This window comes from Portunus trituberculatus, chromosome 32 (genome assembly GCF_017591435.1).
Source record: "Portunus trituberculatus isolate SZX2019 chromosome 32, ASM1759143v1, whole genome shotgun sequence".
Taxonomy (NCBI): Eukaryota; Metazoa; Arthropoda; class Malacostraca; order Decapoda; family Portunidae; genus Portunus; species Portunus trituberculatus.
The window spans coordinates 4,464,933-4,475,681 of record NC_059286.1 but is presented as its reverse complement, the minus strand read 5'-3'; the positions used below and the strand labels follow the sequence as shown (position 1 = coordinate 4,475,681).

The 10,749-nt window shown below is 41.7% G+C and overlaps 1 protein-coding gene across 6 annotated transcripts in view; it reads left to right on the top strand.

Moving 5' to 3' along the window:
* LOC123511891 (hemicentin-1-like) overlaps positions 1-10,749 on the top strand; it is an 867,319-nt gene that overhangs the window by 590,720 nt on the left and 265,850 nt on the right. The gene's annotated exons all lie outside the window — the stretch shown is intronic.

Here is a 10,749-nt window from a genome sequence, read left to right as displayed (position 1 = left end):
CTGTCTTCGCTCTTTTGGGAGTTTCCGTGTGCGTTCGTCCGCAAATGGGTCAACTGAGGGATTAGAGCCAGTTCTATCTCACTCCCTTATTCATTAGTCTTTCTCCCGCCCCTCTGTGTCTTCTCCTTAACCTTGAGTCTGCAAATGAGATCATATCCTTCATCCAGTGTTTGAAAATACTTGTCACCCTCTCGTAAGTCTCTCTCTCTCTCTCTCTCTCTCTCTCTCTCTCTCTCTCTCTCTCTCTCTCTCTCTCTCTCTCTCTCTCTCTCTCTCTCTCTCTCTCTCTCTCTCTCTCTCTCTCTCTCTCTCTCTCTCTCTCTCTCTCTCTCTCTCTCTCTCTCTCTCATTTCACTCTCATACTTCCTTATCTCATCTCTTTCTCCTCCTCTTCCTCTTCTCCATGCGCTCTTCCATCCACCTACTCATCTTTCTCTCTCTCTCTCTCTCTCTCTCTCTCTCTCTCTCTCTCTCTCTCTCTCTCTCTCTCTCTCTCTCTCTCTCTCTCTCTCTCTCATCCCCGCGGCCATTACTCTCGTCAGCCACTTGTTCCAACTCAGACAACTTCTCACATCCATAACATCGTCGCTGCCACTGTTAAAACTGGCCGGTACACGCTGCTCTTGTCTATCCTTGCTGCGTTGCCCTGCCTCCTTCCTTCCCTCCCTCCCTCCATCCGTCTGCCAGGCTGCTCGAGGAGTCTTCTCTTTACACGAACCCGGCATTGCTCACCCCACGAGGCAGAGCACAGTTTGGTGAGGTGCTGGCGAAAAATATATGGCCGACACGCGAGCGACATACTCTGAAACGTCTTGCACTTGCCTCTAGTTTCCTACCCCTCTTACCCTGCCTCTCGTGTCTTGTCTTGCCGCTCTCTCTCTCTCTCTCTCTCTCTCTCTCTCTCTCTCTCTCTCTCTCTCTCTCTCTCTCTCTCTCTCTCTCTCTCTCTCTTTTTATTTCTCCTTTCCCTCCTTCCTTCACTTCCAACCTCCCTCTCTCTTTTTTTTTTTCCACAGTTTACTATCTTCATTTCCCTCTTTTATTTTTTTTCATCTTTTTCTCTCTCTTTCTTTTATTGTTCCTTATTTTCTCTTTTACTGTATCTCTGTTTCTTCCTTTTCTTATTTCGTTTTATTTTTTATTCACCTCTGTCTGTTCTTATTTATTTTCTTATTGTTTCACTTTTGCTCCTTTATCCATCCTTTCCTTCATTTCTTCCCTCTTCTCCCTATCTTTCTTTAATTTTCCTTTATTGTTACTTTTTTCTTCTACATTATCTCTTCTTCCTTTCCCTTTCTCTTCTCTTCTCTTTTATCTATTAATGTCTTTTTTTATCCTTCTTTACATCCTCTATTCACTTTTCTTTCCTAGGGTTCCATATCTCCTTCCCCCATTTTTATTCCAATTCTCTTTTTTTCACTATTGATCTTCCTTCCTTCATTTACCATCCGTTTCATGTCCTTTTTCTCCTTTCCGTCCTTCCATCCCTTGTTTCCTCCTTTGCCTCCATATTTCAATCTCTTTTCCTCTCTTTCCCTTCCTTTTCTATCTCCTTACCACCGTTTTTACTCTCTCTCTCTCTCTCTCTCTCTCTCTCTCTCTCTCTCTCTCTCTCTCTCTCTCTGGTAAGCAATTTCACACTTGCCTGTCATTTTTCTCATTTGTTGTTTACGGAAGATTAATGACAAAATGCTCATATCTATCTACCTCCACGTCAACTCTACTCAATCTTACCAGTACCTATTCTCTCTCTCTCTCTCTATTCATATCCATTTATATATCTATCTGTCAAACGGCGTTATCTACTCCCCCGCCCCATCTCTCCCTCCTCTCCCGTCCTTTCTCCACCCGTCACCCCCCCCGCCTCCGCCTCAATTACCAGCTGTGATATGGTGTTGAAATATGGATGAGAGGAATGAATGCGAGTGAACGTTTGCCTACACTGGACAACACACTGAACGTATCCCATAAATCTGTCTTTGAACTCTTCCTCCTCCTCCTCCTCCTTTCTCCTCTTTATTCTCCTTTCCTCCATTCTCTTCTTCTTCCTCCTCCTCCTCTTCCTTTCTCCTCCTCCTCCTCCTTTATCCTCTTCTTTCTCCTCCTCCTCCTCCTCCTCTTCCTCTTCCTCTTCCTCCTCCTCCTCCTCCTCCTCCTCCTCCTCCTCCTCCTCCTCCTCCTCCTCCTCCTCCTCCTCCTCCCATACGCAAGGATAGGTATATATGTGTGACAGAGAAAAAGAAACACACACACACACACACACACACACACACACACACACACACACACACACACACACACACACACACACACACACACACACACAGAAGAAATAAAAGAAGAAAAACGAATAAGAAAATAGACATACACATATAATGAGAATTTATTTAGTTTAAAGCAAAATTATAAAGTTATTGAACATACATGAAGAAGAGAATAAGAGAAAAGAAATAGGAAGAGATCTGGATGAAAAGTTGAAAAAAACAGATTACATATGCGTATAGATAAGAAAATACAACTAACAACTAAGAAATTAAAATCATACAATATTCGATAAGAGAACAAATGAGATGGAAAGAGATCAGACGAAAAAAAGTATATATTTACATGTATAAGAAGATTTATGTAACTAAAGCAAAATAAAACAAAATAATATCAGTGAACACACATTAGCAATCAATACAAGAGGTGAGATATAGAAAGGGATCATTTAATAGACAATGAATTAGACGAAAAAAACATGTGCAAGATTTTTTATGCAACTAAAACAAAAATAAAAGAGATTAATACAACTAAACACACATTAGGAAGGGAATCAATACAAGAGGTGAGATATGGAAGGAGATCATTTAGTGGACAAGGGAGGGAAACACGTCAGGAACATGCATCAGTGAGGAGGGAAATAGATAAACACGTCATCTGTACATCGTTCCCAGTGCCTCGTTAACGCGAAACTTCAGGAATGTTCTCTTCTCGTAATTGTGTCGTTAACGTTCATTCTTTCAAGTAATTAACGCATCTCTTTAAAGTGACATGTTGTTCTCTCCTTGACATAACAGGAAGAGGAGTGAAAGGAGAGCGAACAGGAAAATGAGAAAGAGAAAAGAGAAAATAATAAGTGGAGAGGATATAGAGAAAAGTAGCAGAAAGAGGTAGACGTAAGAGGAAGTGAGTAAAGATATAAAAGAAGAGAAGGGAGTAAAAGCAAGAGAGTAAGAACAGAGGAAAAGAAAGACGGAGAGAAATAGAGAGGTGGAGAAATGGAAGAAAAAATACTGATAAGAAAAAACAGAACACAAATGAAATAAACAGGAACAGAGAAGAAAAAAGCAAATGTGCAGGAAAACAAGGAAAAGGAGGGAAGAGAAAGGGAGATGAAAAAGAACGATAGAAAGAAAATTAAAACTGAAAATAAACAGGAAACAAACTAATTAAAGAGGTGAAAACAAAAACTAAAAAGGATACAACCCTTAAATCGACTTACTTTCCAAATCACTCACTACTCATACCTTGCACTAACTATTCCTTCCTTTCGCCTTCCTTTTACCTATTCATCAGCCTCGCTCTGGAAGTTAAGCTAAGAACATATAACTTCCTTATTAAGTCTTAACCAATTACTTACGCATATCCAGCCGTCCTCCCACACCTGCGTCGCCTCTTGGTAGCTTCCCCCGCGTCCTCCAGGCAAGACCACGGACTCACCTGCCTCAATAACACGCGGGAACAGCATTCATCTCCCGAGGGACAAGGCAAGCGAGACAGATAATGACTTTCTTAGTGTAGTCCGCAAGTTTGGCAATTAGACATCATGGTTACGGCGTGTTGGTGTGGGGTTCTTCTCTCTCTCTCTCTCTCTCTCTCTCTCTCTCTCTCTCTCTCTCTCTCTCTCTCTCTCTCTTTTCATTTTTTCTCCTCCTCGTTATGTTTTTTGCCTCATCCGTCTCCATTTCTACAGGTCTTTTGTTTTTTTCTCTTAAGAGTCTATTTTTTTCCCCATTGTTTATCTTAGTTTCCCCTTCCATTCTTCTCTCTTTCTCGCCCTCTCCCTCTCCCTTTCTCTCCCTCGTTTACCTCAATCCCCTCCCTATTTGTTTCCCTTCCCTTCCTAACCACTAATGTATTATTTTTCCTTCACTTTTTTTTCTCCCTATCGTCTCTTATCTCTCTCTCTCTCTCTCTCTCTCTCTCTCTCTCTCTCTCTCTCTCTCTCTCTCTCTCTCTCTCTCTCTCTCTCTCTCTCTCTCTCTCTCTCAATATAATTTTCCTTCCTTCATCGAAAAAAATCTTTTATCTTTTCTTCACCTGCCAGAGATTCTCGAAGGTAAAAAGCTCAAAGTGTTTTTATTCATATATACTTTTTATACTCACCATTAGAAAGGCTCATAGAGTATTCTGTATCCTGAGACATGCACTGAAAAATGTTAAGATATATTCACATCTATATACATTCTTTGTTCAGATAAGGAAACTAGAGATTAAGAAAATGTTGTGCTCTTTTTTTTTTTCTTTTTCTTTTCTTTATTTATTTATTCTTTTTTTTTATCTCCAGTCACAGTTTGACGAAGACTAAAGAATTAAATGCAGGAAAGAAATAATCTAACAATGTTCTGGCAGATATACAGAGAAATTCCATGAAGAAGCTGTCACGTGAGGCTTGATGGCTTCCTGCAGCTTCACTTATTTTTTTTGTGTGTTCCTAAGTCTTAAAAAATAGGGTTTAATGTTCTAAATACGACAGGTCAATGCAAACCATATAAATAAACATGGAATAGCACTTTGATATTGTTGACATATAAGTTGATTGGTCACGTGTATATTACGAGTAGGAACGAGAAAAGAAAAGAAAATACCTTGCCAGAAAGTAAGACAAAAAAGAAACAAGTGTAAATTATGAAGGTAAAATAAAAGGAACGTGTAGCATTGATTGATTGATATTATTGACATATAACTTGATTGGTCACTTGTTTATTACGAGCAGAAACGAGAAAAGAAATGAAAATACTTATCTAAAAAGAAATCTAACTAAAAGAATAAGATAAAAAGAAGTAAACATCAGCGTTCAGTGTAAATTATGAAGGTGAAAAGATGAAAGGTGTGATGGATGGTGTGATTGAGTGGCAGTTGAGGCGCCGCAGGGAGATCATATACCACCTGTGATTGAAAGGAAGGAAGGCAAGTAAGAGGCGATTTATCAATGGTTCCTCTGACACAATCTACAAACACGAACTGCACTGAACGTTTTTTTTTTATTATTATTTCCTTCAGACATGCCCTTCAATATTTTGTTTCCTGTGACTTGGAGAAAAAAACTGTACCTCTTTTTTTTATATATACTTTGATTCTGTGAGTGGCGAAGACAGACTTCTCCATTTCGTTGATTTACATCTCACCATTTTTTCTACATTTTTTTTCCTTTCCTCTCTGCCTGTGCTCCCTCACTTTTATTTTTTTTCCTCCCTCCCTCACTTCCCCCTTCTCTCTTTCTTTTTCTCCCTGCGTATCCTCCCCTTCCCGCATGTCTGTCTGTGTATATTTGTGTATAAGGGTGTTTTGACATGTCAGAGAGTGGCTTTGTGTGTGTGTGTGTGTGTGTGTGTGTGTGTGTGTGTGTGTGTGTGTGTGTGTGTGTGTGTGTGTGTGTGTGTGTGTGTGTGTGTGTGTGTGTGTGTGTGTGTGTGTGTGTGTGTGTGTGTGTGTGTGTGTGTGTGTGTGGCGCGCGCGTGTGTCTCTTTAATGTACCTACAATCCATGTGGGAACACGTAATCTACTATGGTTATTTTTTCGTTGTCTGCTTCTTCAAGTTCCTCTTGTGCAATTTCGTACTACTACTACTACTACTACTACTACTACTACTACTACTACTACTACTACTACTACTACTACTACTACTACTACTACTACTACTACTACTACTACTACTACTACTACTACTTTTACATACACATCTGCAGCTTCTACTCCCTTTAATTACTGTCGCTGATCCCTTCTTTTCACCGCGACTTTCTTTTCCTACTTCCTCTCCTCCTTAATTATAGACTGTCATTCCCTTCAGTCTTCCTCCGCCGCTGTCTGCCGCCAGTTCCGCCTCGCCACAGTAAATACCTCTGCGTTCAGTCTTGTCGTCACTCTCCTTGGTTTGGAAAATGAAGACTCACCTCACTAGATTCTTAATGAGCGAAGGTGAGACAGATGAGAAAGAGCGAGAGTCAAGAAAGTAAAGGGGAGGTGACATGAGAGAGAGAGAGAGAGAGAGAGAGAGAGAGAGAGAGAGAGAGAGAGAGAGAGAGGTAAATAAACATGTATTCCGAGATCAGATGGTTGGTTCGCTATAAAAGATAATTAAGTTAGGCCAATTAAGTTTGTTGTAACTTCTTGCATCTCTCTCTCTCTCTCTCTCTCTCTCTCTCTCTCTCTCTCTCTCTCTCTCTCTCTCTCTCTCTCTCTCTCTCTATTCCTGTAGATCTTAAACATCATCGCCATTTTCCTTAATTTTCCTTCTATTTTTTTTACTAAGTTAATTTCTCCATTTTCCTTGTCATGTATCTATTATTCGTTTCATCTCAATTAATTGACCCCTGTTTTTATCTCCTTTATCTTCACTTTCCCTGCACACTCTCCTTCGTTTTCATATCTATCCTATATTTTCCTTACACTTTCCTTCTTTCACACCTTCCTGCACCCCTTGTCCACAGTTTTCCTTCACACTTCTCCCCTGTTCTTGACCTCTTTTATTCCTTTCTCTTTCTCTCCTGTTCTTCACTCTCCTTTTGCACCTTTCCTTACCATTTTTTTTCTCACACTGTTCCTTCTCCCTCCTTCACACCTTCACACCCTTCCTTGAGCTCTTATCCACACTCCTTTCTTTTTTTCCCCTTTTTTTCCCTTCCTTCCCCGCCTCCTCTTCTCTCTCTCTCGGCGTCCCTTTGAAAAGAAAACGAAGGCCGGGATAGATTTCTGTCGTATCTATATTTTATTCATAGAAGCCATCGACGCCTTGGAGAAAGACACTCCTCGGCGTAACTTGCATAACAAAACATTCCGGGTCAGTACGAGCTTTGATGTCATTCACTTAAGGTCGTAAATTGTTGTGCGCTAGCTGGAGGAAATATATCGAGTCGCCCGAAGTCAATCATTGGTAGACAGTTTCGTTTTCGTCACACACACACACACACACACACACACACACACACACACACACACACACACACACACACACACACACACACACACACACACACACACCCGGTGGCTTCACAAGCCAGAGGACCGGGGTTCGATTCCCCGGCCGGGTGGAGATATTTGGGTGTGTCTCCTTTCACGTGTAGCCCCCGTTTACCTAGCAGTGAGTAGGTACGGGATGTAAATCAAAGAGTTGTGACCTTGTTGTCCCGGTGTTTGGTGTGTGCCTGGTCTCAGGCCTATCTGAAGATCGGAAATAATGAGTTCTGAGCTCGTTCCGTAGCGTAACGTCTGGCTGTCTCGTCAGAGACTGCAGCAGATCAAACAGTGAAACACACAGAGTAGTTGCAGGCACTCAATAGTCTGGTTCCCTTGGCCACGTTAATGCACCTCCACTAGCATGTTCTGTGTGCCGTCCAGCACCATCCAGTCAGTCATACCGTTGACTTGAGTTGGTTTGGTATATTCCTTAGAAACTAATCAATTTCTGAAAGTAAGTATTTGTTGCTGGGAACCACTGGGGTGGGTGAATGCTGCACTGCTACGGCACTGTTGTTATCGTGTGACTGTCTGTTGTCATGTTTTTTGCATTTGCTGAGTTTGTTTCACCAGAAAATGAACCGCAATTTCGGTGAGTCAAGTCTATAGTTAACTATAGTTAAATAAGACATGATCCCCATGTATGGGGACCACAGGACTTAGGCCTGTTAATGGGCCAAATATTTAGAATTAGTATATAATGTATTGTGTACTTGTAAGTGTATCTTTAAGTACGGATGACGAGGTCGCTGTGCGACTGATACAGGATAACCTAGATGGGCCCTGGATTATTACGGTTTGGTGACTCGCTTCATGGCTGAGGGTTGGAGACATGTGCTTGAGTTGCCAGGCGTGAATTGGTCGGAGGCTGATTGGTGGCCAGTCCTGTGCTGTGGTGCTAGGTGGCGGCGGGTGCCTTTTACGTGTAGCCTTTTGATTTGTAAATTAAGGCACTCACACCTGCTTTCATAGTCATCACACATAGGCAGGTGTAGGTAAGGGAACTTATTTCCATTTCTGCAGCCTCTCACGCAGTCACGGACATGTGTTTTAGACTTGTTGTACTGGTTCGGGTGTGCACGCTGGCAATCACGACCATTCCGACCAAGGATGCACCTGTTGTGTTGTAGAAATAACAGATCTTTTACATCGGGTCACTTTCACTAATTCTTTGGTCTTGCATGAAAGTTGTGCCATTCTGATCTTTTAAAACTGTGTTGCAGATCACATTCCAAGCCATGTTTTGATTCATTCATCTTCATTTTTCACTTATTTTTCCCCTTATATTTTCTTAGGTTTACTTAATCTGCTTTTTCTTTTTCAATTAAAGTGTCTGCCAAAAGAAAAGGTCTACCACTTTCCCGTCCGAGTTGTGTTCGCAGACAATCTTCACAGGTGAATTGGTATTTGGTATAAAAAAAAAAACATTACAGCTTTGACGGGGAGGTTGAAAGTCAGTGTGTATGTACTGTTCACTCTTGTGGCATTTCAGGGATTCTGTAATACCTAGTATACAATTGGCACTGAACACTTGGTAATGTACTTCCCATTCTTGTACGGCAAATTGTGAACTTATTTTGCAATACATATCCATATATAGGCCTGAATCACGGGCTCCCGGAGCACATGGAAACCAGTCTGGTCACCATGGCGTCTACACACACACACACACACACACACACACACACACACACACATATTCCTACACCAATACATATTCCCTTTAACTTTTGTACATACTGTTTCTGTAGTAAATCTGAGTTTTATTTTTCGTTTATTTCCCTTTTACCATTTGTTAAAAGGCAAAAATTAAATCAACTGTTTATCTTCACCTTCCAACAGGCTAAACTTTGGCATTTCGAAAGTAGCAGTATTAGTTCAATGCGCAAAAACAAAAATAATGATAACCTCTCCTATTTCGGTTTTCTTTGCTATTTGTGACTTAAAAATTGCCTCAAAATATATAGTGATCTATTAAAGACAATAATATCATCAACACAAACTCAGAGATTCAGAATTAATGTATGGAGAAGAGAGAGAGAGAGAGAGAGAGAGAGAGTGTGTGTGTGTGTGTGTGTGTGTGTGTGTGTGTGTGTGTGTGTGTGTCTCTCTCTCTCTCTCTCTCTCTCTCTCTCTCTCTCTCTCTCTCTCTCTCTCTCTCTCTCTCTCTCTCTCTCTCTCTCTCTCTCTCTCTCTCTGCCTCTCATCTCCAATTTATTCCTCAATATGTTACACGCACTCGTGTCGTCATTTTTTCGTCCTTCCTTCACGCTCTCATTCTTCCCGCGTTTCCCCTTCCTCCTTCGCCTCTTCCTCCTTTTCTTCCATATTTCTCACACATTTATCCCTTCCTTTAGCATCCACATTTCCCTCGCATCACTATCCTTCTCTCTATCCCTCCTCCTTTTATCCTCTCTTTCGCATCCTTCCCCTCACATCCTTTCGTATCCTCTCATGGCCTCCTCGTCTCCTCCTACTTGTCTTACCTCATCTTTCTCCTCTCCTCCTTCTCCCTCCTGCGTCTTCTCCTCCACGCCAAGCCCTTGAGATGATAGGCCATTTCTCTCCCTCCCTCTTGACCCCAACGCCGACAGGGCAACACACTCCCCTTCAAAACAACATATCTATTCTGTATTGTCTTCTGCTCAACCGTATTTACATGGAGCGCTCGCTATATTGTCAACCTCGGGAAGAAATAACGTTTGGGATTACCTACAGAAAGGAAGAGGTTGGAGGAGCAATGGAGTACAGGAGTGATTTCAAAGGTTGTGGCAATGCAGGAGAGATGTGGATGGTGTATGTGTGTGTGTATGTGTGTGCGTGTGTGTGTTGTAAGTTGGGTGGATGGGTAGTTGTGTGTGTGCAAGTATAAGTAAATATACTCTCACCCGTATACACAGACTCACATTCACACACATGCAAGTACATACACATATCCATACATACATGTATACATTTTTTTTTTTTTTTTTGCTCCTTCCTCTCATCGTCCTGTCACGGTATGTCCTTTTTTATTTTTTTGTTATTTTTATTTGCTCTACCTTTACCTGTTTTATTTATTCATCCCTTTCACTTTACGGCCCGGCAGTTTTATATTTTGCACACACACACACACACACACACACACACACACACACACACACACACACACACACACACACACACACACACACACACACACACACACATACAAAGCGAAATATGATTACCAGGTCATAATATTTCGCTTTTCTTTCGAGTTAATCTCCCGCCGCACCTGTCTTCCCGCTAAACCTGTGCAATAATTAAGGTACATCTTTACCCTCGTGTGCAGCAGTTTACAGAGGAGGAGGAGGAGGAGGAGGAGGAGGAGGAGGAGGAGGAGGAGGAGGAGGAGGAGGAGGAGGAGGAGGACTAAGTAATGACACCTAAAGTAATTAACGTAATCCTCAGTTTTAGAGAGAGAGAGAGAGAGAGAGAGAGAGAGAGAGAGAGAGAGAGAGAGAGAGAGAGAGAGAGAGAGGGAGGGGGGGGTATCAAGTTAAAAAGCG